Source organism: Ochotona curzoniae, unplaced genomic scaffold (genome assembly GCF_017591425.1).
Source record: "Ochotona curzoniae isolate NIBS_2020 unplaced genomic scaffold, NIBS_Ocur_1.0 scaffold_4506, whole genome shotgun sequence".
Classification (NCBI taxonomy): Eukaryota; Metazoa; Chordata; class Mammalia; order Lagomorpha; family Ochotonidae; genus Ochotona; species Ochotona curzoniae.
In genome coordinates, this window is record NW_024467119.1 from 6,878,414 (window position 1) to 6,889,615 (window position 11,202).

Consider the following 11,202-nt stretch of genomic DNA (forward strand, 5'->3'; position numbering starts at 1 on the left):
TTACCTGTGAGAATAGTGACCCGGGTCTTGGAAGCCCCCAGAAGTCATTCTACACCTGTAAAGTACTTCCTCTGCAGCCCCCACTCCAACACATGCCGAAATCCTTTTCCCTGGGTGATCCACACATGCCTCGTCCACCAGCAGGGACTCTTAGCAATAGAAACTCTTATGGTTGGGTGTGATGCCATGTGTAGTGAATTTAAAAGTTGCTACTTACAGAAGTTTAGATGATAAATAAAAGAGCTGACACTTAGAAAGGTCTTCAAAAAGCTCATGGAAATGCATATTATGTAAAACTATGCAAGAATTTCAATTTTTTTTGCTCTAAAATAAATACAACTTTTCATTCTATTTTACCAACTTTTTAAAATATGTTCATATGTCCAACTTTATCATCACATAGGCACTACAGTTTCTCCAAAATCACTTATTAATCCAAAATAAATTCCTACCAGTCTCCTAGGGATGTCTTTTCTAGATGTACACTTTTTTTTTTAAAGATTGTTTATTGTTAATGGAAAGGTAGATTTACAGAGAGATGGAGACACAGAAAGATCTTCCATCTGCTAGTTCACTCCCCAAATGGCCACAGTGGCTGGTACTGAGTATCCATAGCCAGGAGCCAGGAGCCTCCCTTGGGTCTCCCATGCAGATGCAGGGTCCCAAGACTTTGGACCATCCTCGACTGCTTTCTCAGACCACAAGGAGGGAGTAAACAGCCTCCTTGATTGGCTCAAAAATTTCCCATTTTTCTCCCAGGTACCCTTCCTTTAGACCACACCATCTTCTCTTGGCTCCTCTGGCTGACCTTGGGATCCTCACCACTCCATGCTGTATTGCTTCTATTCGGAGTCCATTTCCGTTTCCATGGACAGTCTGCTAGCACTGCTTGTCGCACAGCCAACAATGCCCGTGCCTCAGGGCCTGGCTGCAGTGACTGCCCAGCTGCCGACCCCAGGATAAACTCTAAAGTATTATTTTTGTATAAAGGGCAAATAATGGTGCAAAGCTTACAGAATGGCTGAAGAGTCATTAGATTAGGTAAAGGGCAAATAGGAAGAAAAGTAACCACCAAATGCCGCCAGAAGTGGGAAATAGTGGGAATGATGTTAATGTCCTTTGATGTGACATATTTATGTCTGGCATGATTTCAAGTAGAAGTGTTTCAGGATTTATTATTGTGGCCCAGAGGATTGAACCACAGCCTGCAAGGCTGGCATCCTTGGCATCCTCCAAGGCTGGAGTCTTGGCTGCTCCGGTTCTAATCTGACTCCCTGCTAATGTGCCAGGGAAAGCAGCAAAGGATGGTTCATGTGTGTGGACCCCCCGCTACCCAGGTGGGAGGCCCAGATGAGGCTCCTGGCCTCAGCCTGTCGACCCAGCCACTGAAGCCATTGAGGGAAAGCCAGGGGATGGAAGACCTCAACCTTTCCCTTTCCTTCTTTCCCCCCTCTCTGTGCAATTTGTTTTTCAATAAATCTTTTTCTCGTAAAAAGGAAAAAGGTGTTTCAGTAGACAGTGAAGCAGAGGTGGAAGATGAAGGCTGTAAATCTTTGCTTAGACATTAGCCCTGAGACGTTGTTGGAGCTGAGGGGCCGCGCTGGCTTTTACCTCTGAGCTAACGGGAGACCGAGCAGGCTGTGCCCTCTGCCCACCGTCCAGGCCGACTCCTGGGGGTGAGCCCTCTCATGCGCAGGTGTGTTTGCAACAATTTTCTCTATTATGTGATGGTCTGGGGCAGTACAGACTTCTGGGTATTTGCAAGCTGTGAATTTTAAAATAAATAAATTGCCTCACCCTATTTTCATCAGATAAAAGCACTAGGGCCCGGCACGACAGCATAATGGTTAAGGTCCTCGCCTTGAACAGGCCGGGATCCCATATGGGCACTGGTTCTAATCCTGACAGCTCCACTTCCCATCCAGCTCCCTGCTTGTGGCCTGGGAAATCAGTTGATTACGGCCCAAAGCCTTGGGACCCTGCACCTGTGTGGGAGACCCAGAAAGAAGTTCCTGGATCCTGGCCTCGGATCGGTGCAGCACCGGCCATTGTGGTCACTTGGGGAGTGAATCATCAGACAGAAGATCTTCCTCTCTATCTCTCCTCCTCTCTGTGCATCTGCCTTTCCAATAAAATAAATAAATCTTTTTAAAAATAGATAAAAGCACGAGATTCTGTCCTTTAGTAGACAGGCTGGGAGAAGGGGAACAAGCTGCTAGCGCTCCTAGGAACTGCTCTCTGAGGAAACGCGGCAAAGCTACCGGTCGTGGGCAAGTGTGTTGGGCCAGAGCTTTGATCTGCGGCTGTAACGCTGGTCAAGCCCGAACTGCCTGGATCTGCATAAGTCACCCGGGGATTCTCTTTTTCCAAGCAGTGAAATATTGTAAAACTTAAAGCTTTGTTTTTGTGAGATGCTAGAGATCAATTTTATTTCCTCGAAGGAACAAGAGGGAGATTGGCGCGTTCTGCGGCGCCGCGGGCTCACTAACTGCCAGCCCGCGTCTCCACCAGGGAAGCTGGTTAAGGAAAGGAACTGCTGCCCTTGATCGGAGGCTCCCTCACATCACAGTGGCACATGCTTACCATGTCTCTCTGGACCCTGGTTGTTGACAACTAGGTGAAGGTCGCGTGTCATTGCCTGGTGCAGAATGCTGACCCTGTGCAGCCTGGTCAGCTCAACCACTCCATCACCTATAGGTGCTCCTGGTCGGCAGTGTGTCCAGACAGCCTTGAAGGAAAAGCTGAACACATCTGACCACATACAGTTTCAGTATGTCATGTGAAAAGTTAAAAGGCAACTAGAAAAAAATATTTGCAGCATATCTGACAAGTTTATCGATTTACATAGCTTTGAAAACATTTTCTGTCTAGCAGGAAAAAAGGGAAAATAGAGGAGGGGAAGAGAGAAAGGGAGAGAGTGAGATAGTATGTTGTTGGAGATGAGAGAAAAAGAGAGAAGATGGGGGAGAAGAGAGGAGGGGAGGGGAGGGGAGAGCAGAGGAAGGGAGGGGAGGGGAGAGGAGGGGAGAGGAGGGCAGAGGAGAGGAGGGGAGAGGAGAGGAGAGAGCAGAGCAGAGGAGAGGAGAGGAGGGGAGGGGAGAGGAGAGCAGAGCAGAGGAGAGGAGAGGAGGGGAGGGGAGGGGAGAGGAGGGCAGAGGAGGGGAGAGGAGAGCAGAGGAGGGAAGGGGAGGGGAGAGGAGAGGAGAGAGCAGCGGCTCGCCGGGTTCGGGGACGGGGCGTGTCGCTCCTCGTCTGTGTTCTTTGGCTGTTTCTGGGCGTGCGTCGGTGTGCCGACTGCGCGTCGCTTCTCGTACGGTGGCGTGTGTGTGCTCGGCTTGGCGCGGGCTGCTCTTGCTTTGCTTTCCGCTTTTCGGTGGTTTCTCCCCTCGTCTCTCCCGCTTCTCCTGCTGTTGTTTCTCTTCTGTCGCTCTGCGTTCCCTCTTCGTTTCGCTTCCGCGTCTTCGTCCGCTCCCTCTTCCCTCTTCTCTCCCTCTTCTTTCCGCGTTCGTTTTCTTCTTCTCTGCGCTCCTTTGCTTTATCTCTTCTTTTAAACCTTCGTCTTTCGCTCCGCTCCGCGTGCCTTCTGGGCTGGGCCGTTTCTTTGCCCTTCGCTGTCTTTCCCGTCCCTTGCGCCTGGCCTTTGCGTCGTCTCGTTGCGCGCGCCTCTCCTCTTCGCGGCTGTTCTTTGCTCTCAGCGCTGCGCAGCCCCCCTCGGTCGTTGCTTTCTGTGTCCTGCCGCCCGATAGAATAAACGCTCCGCTAATGCTTCCCACAATGATACCCCCAGATGCGATACTGCCACTGCCCATGCCCCAAACGAGCCTCCCACCCGCCCCTACACCATCAACTATACCGAACCCCTATCCCACTCCCACCCCCTCTAGGGACACGATCTACTACTCCCCGCACCTCCCGTTTCACAGTGCGTGCCAATGCCGGCCCACAGAACAAACCGCATTGCAAGATCGAGATTGTGCAATGCACCGCGAGGCACCCCCCAGCATGACCACCTCCCGGGCAGGTCTCCCCGCCGGTCGGCCGCCTAGGATTGCACGACTGGTGCCACGTCGGGAAGACACTGCTCCATACCAGCTCGCCACTATCTATCCACCGCCTCCTACCCCGTCAGTAACAAGCGGAAGAACCAGTGTTGTGGAGTAGTGGGTTAAACAGCTGCCTCGACACCTAGATCCAGTATGAGCACAGGGTCCATGTCCTATCTGCTCCACTTCCTATCCAACTTCCTGCTAAGGTACCTGGGTATCAGTGCAGGATGGCACAGGTTTGTACACCAGGGCCACACATCCTGAAGGCCCAGGTAGAGTTCAGTCTCCTGGCTGTGGCCTGGCCCAGCCCAGTCTGAGAAGTAAACCATTGGATGTAAGATCTCTCTCTCTCTCTCTCTCTCTCTCAAGTCTACCTGTAAGATAAAAAAGTAACTCAGTTCTTTAAAAGTTCAGAGAACATGGAATTGAGAGATGCTTTTTGGTAGCTGTCTAGTATTTGAGTAGATAGGTATAAAATAGTATGCGTAGCCAGCTGCCTCCTGCCAAGCACGCTCTGTGGCAGGCATTGGGCCTAGCAGTTAACATCCGCATCCCACGTCAGAATGCCTGGGTTCAGCACCTGCTGTGGACTCCAGTTCCTGTGAGCACAAGCTGTGTAAGGTAATGGGTCATATCACCCTTGTGTGAGAGCTAGCCTGCCCAGCCTTGGAGTCTGGGCAGCTAACATCCCTGTGGTCCCTAGCCCAAGGAGGGGAGAGACTGCGAGAATGCTGTGCAGGGGCGGCCTGTAGAGGATGGCCATCTTTGGAAGCTGTGGCCAGCCATATGCACTGTCAGGAGTTGGGATAGCATACCGCTGAGTGTCCTGCCCCTGATATCACACAGCAGCAGGAATTCTCAACAGCGGCCATTCTCTCCATCTTGGCTGCTCTGATAAGAACAAATGATATTTCATTTTCCATAATTACTTTTTGGGTTACTATAGAGGTTAAAAATATGTGTATACAAGACCGGTTAGGATGCCTGTGTCCCATGTCATGGTGCGTGGGTTCGCATCCCCCCAGCTCTGACTCCAGCGTCCAGAGTCCTCCTGGGAGTCTCAGGTGCCTGGTCCGTACCATCTGCATCGTGTGTAACCACCTAGCTTTGCTTCCATCTTTGCAGGCATTAGGAGAGTGAGCCAGCAGGTGGAAGAGCTTGCTCGCTTGCTCAAGTTTTAAACATTAGAAGCAAATTACTGAGTCTCATTGAGGAAGGGAAACCTGAAAGATGGTTTGATGTCTTGACATGCATGAGGGGAAGGAACAGAGTAGGGGGGCTTGGTGCCTGAGGAGTGATAGACCACGTGGCCCAAGGGCAGTGAGCACAAGAAGAGGCCGGAGCAGGGGACCCCATATTAGGTCCCAGGCTTGAAGCACCTGAAGGGAGGTACTGAGGAATGGACTGCAGGCGTGCTGGCCAACAGCCCAGGCCCAGGGCTGTGTGCAGGGACCAGAGGGCCAGCATGTGCGAAGGTGTTAGGGACTTGGCATTAACACGTCAGCGCTGGCTGTCCAAGCACTGAGCCTTCGTGGAGGGGTGCAGAATGGGACAGGTGGCTTGCTTCCACACATTGGTCCTTGGCTGAGACACGTGCAGCAAAAGGCATCTTCACTAATGTTAAGTGCACTCATTTACCTACAGTAAATTTTGTGTCACGTGGGAGCAAGACCCCCAAGAAACAGAGAGACTTAAGCTATTTGTGCTTACTGCGGAGTGGATGGGGTGGTGAAAAGCTCATGTGTCCCCACTCAGTCCCTGACTCCTCAAAGAGCGCTTCACAGGTGAGGGAGATGGGCTGAGGGGAGGGAGAGGGTGATTTCTGCTCCCTCCCACACCAAGGTGCTGTGTTTTGGGGTTGCACCATCCTGAACCCCAGGCACATCCTCATTGCATCCCTGATGGGCACAGGTGATGCCAGTGTGGGCATAGAGGGCTACAGGCCTGCTTGTCCAGCCTAAAGCAGACTGGTTGGAGGTCCCAGCAGGCATGGGAGGGAGCAGCTGTCCCTACTATATCACCTGGCCCCTCCTCCGTGGCTGTTGTTTTGCGGCCCCTCCATGGCTGTCACCTCACCTCTCCTCCATGGCTGTCACCTCACCCCTCCTCCATGGCTGTCGCCTAGCTCTTCCTCCATGGCTGTCATCTCACTCCTTCTCCCTCCCTCCTAGCTTTCCTTTGGAAACCAGCATGCCTCTCACTCCGCACGTGCACCTGTAGGTTGTGGGCGTGATTTATGGAGTCCAGAAATGCAAAGGTGAAGATGACCTGGACCTTGCCCTCCTTCCTGCAGCATGTGCACAGACAAATGAAGCAGTATTTATGATATGATAAGGCTATTTAGGGATAACACACAGATACAGCACCCAGCCCAGCCTTTGCAAGAGCTTGGGGGTGTCTTGGGTGGGGGACGAGAAAGTCTTCTTTAGGAGGCAAACCCTGAAGCAAGTCTGGAAGGGTGAGAGGGTGTAGCCAGAGGAAGTAGCTGGAGATGGTCCATGCACATGGCCTTGCGTGAGCGACAGTGGAGGAGGGGGCAGAAGTCCATGTCTTTGGTGCCAGAATATAGCATGATTTCCTCCGCAGAGCTGTCATTCAGAATAAAGGGAGTAGTGTCTTTAAACCCTTTCCCATTGCAGGCACTCTCTTTGGAACCACTAACTAAGAGCCAGCAATTGGAACCTGTCTTGGTGCCCTGAGTTTGGTTGCTCATGGAGGTCCCTGCAAAGAGGACTTGTAGTGTGGGAATGTTACATCTGTGCAGGGGCAGGGGGAAAGGGTGCAGGATGGCTTCCCAGTGGCAGGTCGTGGATGTCCTTGTTAGGAAGCCTTTTAGAGATGGATTTCGGATGATATATGGTTAGGGTTACTTCATGGAGTTCATGAGGCACCTGCCGGATGGACGGAAAAATCAAACTGGCTTATTTGAAGCAAATGCATGCTTGTGGCTGGAGATAAAATTTCTAATGAGAGCATTATGCACAAATGAAAACTCCCAGTTTTCAAGATAATAGGGTAAGACTGTTCTCACTTCCTGCTTTGTTTTCAAATCCTTGAAATAATGGAGCACATTACTTCAGCTTCATCTTTGCAACCCTGAACTAGAGTGTGTATGTGAGTGTGTCCCTGAAAAGTGGCTGTGGCACAGTGAGAGGACAGGTGGGCCACACCCTAAGTCCCAGGCAGGATGAGCACCCACAGAACCCCAAGAGGCTCCGAAATGGAGAGATCTGGGACCACAAAGGGCTGGGGCAGGTAAGGGTGGATGACAGGGATTGTAGGAGATAGAATTGGAACCCTCTTCCCACCCATTCCACACATGCAGGTCTTCTGCCCCTACGTAAAACTAGACCCATTCTCTGGTGGGGGATGACTGTGGCCTGCAGGCGATCCTATAAACACCCAAATGGCTCCTGATAGGAAAAGGGTCCCCGCCCTGGCCCGGAGGGACCCCGTGTCCCAGGCTCCTGTGCTGTGGGTGGGACTGAATGCTCTGCAGTGGTGAGAGCAGCCCTGCTCCACACTTGTGAAATAACCTTGCACGTCCTTGCCCAGCTTGTGCTCGCTTCAAGGGCCGGGCATGGAGTGGAGAAGCCTTCCTCAAATGCTCCAAGACAGCTGACGCGTCGGGAGAGCGGCACCTCTCCTCGGTGGCTGAAGCCATGCCCAGACGCACGTGGTGTATTCAGTGGGCCTGCAGAGAGCATCTACTACCATAGCAGAGGATGAAGGGCAGAACAAATTAGCTCTCCCAGCCAAGTTTTGACAGCCAGTTTCTGGGCGAATGGAGACTCTGAGGTGGACTGTGTCAGCCAGTGGACCCTGAAAGGATTTCCTCATCCTTGAAGCAGCAAAATCACAGCAGAACTACTGAAACCACTTAAGCAGAATCACTGGAGTGTGCTCCACATTGGGAACCCTGGGCTGACATCAGGTAGCTAGTTCCCATCCCTTGGTTCTGATGTGGTTAGGATGCTAGGTGCAGCTTCTCCCCCTCTTTCCCCAATTCCACCAGCGACAAGAAGAAAAAGAAAATTGAAAACAATGGTCTCATCCACTTTCCCTTATTCCTTGCCCCTTCCCGTCTTAATCAGTGTTCCACATGGGCATGTATTCTTAGCTATGTATGCATCATCAAAAATAAAATGTTTTAAAAAGAGAGAGAGGGAAAAAAAAAAAAAGGAGCAGCACCTGCCAGTCACTTCCACCTGCACAAACCATGCATCTTTCAAGAACCTTCTGGGCCCAGCATGGTAGCCTAGTGGCTAGGGTCCTCGCCTTGCATGAGCCAGGATCCCTTATGGGCGCCAATTCTAGTCCTAGTTGCTAAGCTTCCCTTTCAGCTCCCTGCTTGTGGCCTGGGAGGGCAGTTGAGGACGGCCCAAAGCCTTGGGACTTTGTGCCCATGCAGGGGACCCAGAAGAGGCTCCAAACTCCTGGCTTCAGATCAGCTCAGCTCCAGCCACTTGGAGAGTGACAACTGATAAAAGATCTTCCTCTCTGTCTCTCCTCCTCTCTGTATATCTGACTTTCCAATATAAATAAATAAATGTCTTTTTAAAAGAACCTTCTGAAATAACACAGTTTAATAGTGTTTACCATGAACTCTTTGCAGTGCTCCCATTTTCTGGGAAGAAATGAATGGCTAATTTGAGCCACTGTGTTTTGTGGCTTTTTTTTTTTTTTTTTGGTAACAGTTTAGCCTGGAAATGAATTATGCTACATTTTTTAAAAAGGCACCTGGCTTTATGCCAAAATAGTCAGTAATGAGACCCATCCATTGGAACCGTGTGTAGCTCTGAATCCGGTTCTCAGCGCCCCGCTATTACATGTGAAGGGACAGCCAAGACCCCAGCCAGCTGCGGACATCTGCCGCGGAAGGTAGAGGGGAGTGGAAAGCGGGAGTCCGAGGCAGTGCAGGGACCAAGGGAGTGCGCAGGACAGAACTGCACACCGGGAGAGGAGTGGGATGCAAAGGAATAATTGAAGGCGCTAGTAATTCATAGACAGGTTGAGAGGTGAAGCTGCTGGAACTTTCCAGAAAATAGCTGAAGCACATATGGGAAATAGAAAGAAAAAAGGTGGGGAATAGTCCGGTAAGTCCAACATATTCCTAACAGGGTTTCAGCAAGAGAAGAAAAAGTGGTGAGAGGGGACTAGCAAGGAAGTTATTTTTCAAATAATATATTATTGTCTCACAAAGGTTGACTGGGTCACTTCTAAAACAACGTGCTCCTTTAAAAATAGGCAATTAATACAGTACTTTAGAGACACATTTTATTTTTGTATTTATATTTCCAAGATATTGTATATTTACATTCATGAAAAGTCTCCCAAAAGCATTTTATTGTATTTTATTTATTTCTTTTTTTTCATTTGTTGTTTGTTGCTCAGAGCCAAGACTATGTAGCTGGGAACAGAAGAACCCTGGCGATTACAGGCTCCCCTATTGTGGCTGACCTGTACAAGGTTCTGAAGGCAGAAATGTAGGGTGTAGGCAAGGTGAGGAGTCATGGCTGCCAAGAGGATCCGCGTGGGTAGTTCCCCCACACTGCCAGCCGTGGGATGGGCCTCGTGAGGATTCCTAATCGGCCGGCATGAGCAGCTGAGTGGCTTGGCGTGGCCCCGCTGAAGCATCACCAAGTGTGACACGTTTAGAAAGGAATAGACAGGTTTGTTCTTAGACACACTGACATGTCTACAGGGCCTCCCAGAGACAACTGCCCAGTGTACAGATCCAAAAAAGCTGAGATTGGCTATGGAGATGACTAGATTTTTTTTTTTAAGTTTTAAAATTTATATTTGAAAGGCAAGTTTACAGATAGAAGGAAAATCATGGAGAGAAAGGTCTTCCATCCAATGGTTCACTCCCCAGATGGCCACAATGGCCGGAAGCTGAACCAATCCAAAGCCAAGAGCCAGGAGCTTTTTTTTGGGTCTCCCAAGCAAGTATGGGGTCCCAAGGACTTGGGCCGTCCTCCATTGCTTTCCCAGGTCATAAGCAGGGGGCAAAACGGAAGTGGAAGCTGGCAGCAATGTAGAATGTCACTGCTGCAGGTGAAAGGTTAGCTTGATAAGCCAACATGCTGTCCCCTAAAAACCTTATTTTAACCTAGTGCTGAAATTCAGCTAGTCTACATCAAGGCAGCCATGTTGATTGGTAATATTGTGAAATACTCCAGTAAATGACCATTAACCTCAAACCCCAGAGTTCTTCCCCTTCCCAGTAACCTAGCTGTTCGTACCCTTCCTGGGAGCTCCCACGCCACCCTACAGCCTGGCAATTAAAAGGGCTGTGGCTGGCTCGGAAGTGAGTCTCTAGGGCCTGAACCCAGCCCTGTGCTTGCTCTGTTGACTCAAATGTTCCCTTTCTAAAGGAACATTTAGTGTCCTATCACTGCTGCTTTGCAGGCATGAGGACCAGCAGGTTTCCTCTGACCTGGTACCTCGCAGCCTAACCGAGCAACACCTGTGTATTCCCTGTCTCAGACAGTGTCGCTGCACCTCAGCTCCCTGCATTTCCTCACCCCTCTTGGTGTGTTTTTGCTTGTTCTTCGGATCACTTCACTTTCTGTCATATCAGAAAGTTTTTGCTCATCTAAAATGATAATCTTCTCTTAAAAATAAGTACCCCTTGGGTTTTTGTTTAATACTTATTTATATGAAAGACAGAGAGAGAGAGCGCGAGTGTGTGTAATTCCAGCGGTCTGTGTTCAGTGTTTTGTTCTTCAAATGGCTGCTGTGGCTGGGTCAAGCTGAAGCCAAGAGCCAGGAACTCCCTCTGGTTCTCCCATGTGGGTAACAGGGCCCCGAGTTCTTGAACCATCTTCCTCTGTCTTCCCAAGAGCGTAAAGAAAGGCCTGGATCAGAAGTGGAGCATCTGGCACAAACCTGTGCTCTCTTAGGGGATGCTGACGTCCCGGGTAACAGCTTGAGCTGGTAGGGCAGTCCCAGCCCCACGGCCCCATTCTTAGGGAAAACAGCACTGCCCATTTACAGCAGGGTGTCTTAATACTTCCACAGAAACTCTCTTGTGAGCCCAGCACAGTAGCCTAGCTGCTAAAGTCCTCACCTTGAACATGCTGTGATCCCATGTGGACACCAGTTCTAATCCCAGCAGCCCCGCTTTCCATCCAGCTCCCTGCTTGTGACCTGG